The sequence below is a fragment of the Zingiber officinale genome, chromosome 9B, assembly GCF_018446385.1.
Source record: "Zingiber officinale cultivar Zhangliang chromosome 9B, Zo_v1.1, whole genome shotgun sequence".
NCBI lineage: Eukaryota > Viridiplantae > Streptophyta > Magnoliopsida > Zingiberales > Zingiberaceae > Zingiber > Zingiber officinale.
The window spans coordinates 75,756,326-75,758,928 of record NC_056003.1 but is presented as its reverse complement, the minus strand read 5'-3'; the positions used below and the strand labels follow the sequence as shown (position 1 = coordinate 75,758,928).

Genomic DNA, 2,603 nt, shown 5'->3' with positions numbered 1-2,603 from the left:
ATAGAATTTGGTAGATCATTTACATTGAGGAATCTTACAAAGAAATTAAAACTCCTAGAACATTCCTTTATCATAGACCATAATCTTGTTTGTTGATCTTTCATTTCTATGTTAACTTTTCATTAGTTATATTAGCTTTTGGAAACCAATTGATTAGTTGTTTAGCTAACTCGTGTTGAAACATTTCTAGTGCTTATTCCAGTCCCTGTGGATATGATAATCTTTTATATTACTTGCGATATTTCCGTACACTTGCGGAGAGCGAACAAGTTTTTGGCGCCGTTGCCGGGGACTACGCTATAACATTAGGAATTATCAATTGAGTTAGACTAGAGATAACTTTTCTTTTCATTTGAATAGTTGTAATCTAACTTTTAGAATTCTGTTTTCATAAGTTTTTCCTTTCTTGAATAACATTCTTGGCAATTCTTTTTGTTGCAATTCTAATTCTAATTCTAACTTTGCATTCTTGATTTCTAGCATTCTAGTCTAGCTTTTCTCTGTTCTTCTTTTTCTTTAAATTTTTCTCTGCTTTTCTTTTGTAAACATATCTTGTTAGTTGATTAGCATATAAATTATTCTAGATATTTTTCTTTTTCCTTTTGTCTTTTCTTTCTTGTTTTCATTATGCACTTTCTTTCTTGCAATTTAAATTTTGTATTTTCTTTCTTGTTTTTCATATTACATTTTATTTCTTGTCTTTGATTCTTCATTTTATAATTTTTTTTCTTGAATATCCATGAGCACTAACATGTCAAGCAGGCCCATGAGAAATTTTTCTATACCCTTTTCTGTAAGATTTTTATCTCCCATTGTGCAACCTCAAATTGAAGCAGAAAGTTTCCAACTAGACCGAGAGATAATTTTCATGATACAAGGTCACAAATTTGGAGGAGAAGTATCAGAAAGTCCTTATCTGTATCTTGAAACATTTTTAGAGATTTGTGATTTGGTGAAATGTGAAGGAGTATCAGCAGATGCAGTTCGATTGATGACATTTCCTTTCAGTTTCAAGGATAAAGCAAGGACTTGGCTATATCCTCTCTGTCCTCAAAGCATCACAAGTTGAGAACAATTGGAGAAGCAATTTCTGAATCATTTTTCCCCTCCAAGTAGAACAGTGTATATGAGGAATTGCATAACAAATTTTGCTCAGGCATATGGAGAATCATTATTTGAAGCATGGGATAGATTCAAGAGTCTTCAAAGACAGTGCCCTCATCATGATTTTGAAAAATGGTTAATTTTGCACATATTCTATGGGGGAATTTCTTTCTCAGACAAGAGTTTATTGGATTCATCAGATGGAGGTTCTTTTACGGACAAAAGTGTAGATGAAGCTTATTCATTAATTGATCAAGTGACATTGAACCTCCATGAATGGTCGAACAAAAGTTGGATGGAATTTCCCTCAGATATTCAAGAAGTGCAAGCCATAAATGTAAGAGAGCCTGTCAAACAAAATAAAGTTCAACCATCTAAAAATGTTGAAATTCATAAGTCACAGAGTGAGGAGTTCAAACATTTGGGGGTAAAGCTTGATAGTATTGTTTCAAAATGGTTTAAAGAAGATCCCCCTCCTACACAGTCAAGATTTAATGAAAAGTGTGATGATGCTGGGTTGAGAAGTGGCAAAAATCATAAAGAACTTCTGAAGAATGACATGTTTAGAATTGAGGAGAAGAATAATAGAAGATCACAAGAACTCAGTTCCATTTCTCTAGAAAGTTCCCAAAGGCCACAAGTACCTTTCCCTCAACGATTAATCACACCAACACTAGATAAGCAAGTTGGACCTCCTCTAAAAGCTCAAAGGGAATTTGGGAAAAAGGAATTTCAGGCTTTCCCAAGACCTTCACTAAGGGTTCCTTTTCCACAAAGGTTAGTGGGGGTCAATGAAAATAAAGACTTCGGCAAATCCTGTGGCACTAATATGGTTGAGTGCAGATTTTTGAATGTATATGAAGATGAGGATTTTTCAGATAAGGATTTTATTGATAATGCAGTGGTAAATAAGTTTTCAGATCTACCACAAAATTTTATAGGGTGTTATAGTGACAATGAATTTTCAGATGATGAATGTGATGTGGTAGATCAACTTAAAACTGCAAGTGAAGTTATTGATCCTCTTGTTATTGATTCTCCTATTGAGGACATAGATGTTGGTTTATTTTTTGATGTATGTGTTAATGATGATGATATAGAAGAATGTGTAGGGAGCTGTGTTGTGGAAGCAGCATCTCAAGGATCACCACCTTTGTCAACACAACCCTTAGAGGTTTTAAGAATTGGTCATGTTGTGGAACAATGTGTAGGGACTTATGTAGAGCTAGCAAAGTCTCAAGAATCACCATCATTGATATCATCAACACTTGAGCTAGAGCCTGAACCATCATTTGATTCAGAGGAAGTTACATCTACTTGTTTAGAAATTTCAGGCATTTCTCAGCAAAGTAAGGTTAGTATTTCTTGTGATCTTTTGGAAAACTTTATGGAGGTACCTATAATTAACTTTGTTGGATGTGATTCAGTTTTTATTACTTATTCATCTTATCTTGATATGGTTCTAGCTCTATACTATATAACATGCTTGTGGGAGATTT

General features: G+C 33.8%; 1 non-coding gene across 1 annotated transcript; it reads right to left on the bottom strand.

The window, feature by feature from the left end:
• Positions 1-1,124: 1,124 nt before the first annotated feature.
• LOC122025817 lies at positions 1,125-1,230 on the bottom strand. Its single transcript, XR_006123843.1, has one exon. It is a non-coding gene; the product is annotated as a small nucleolar RNA R71 (small nucleolar RNA).
• Positions 1,231-2,603: the final 1,373 nt, after the last annotated feature.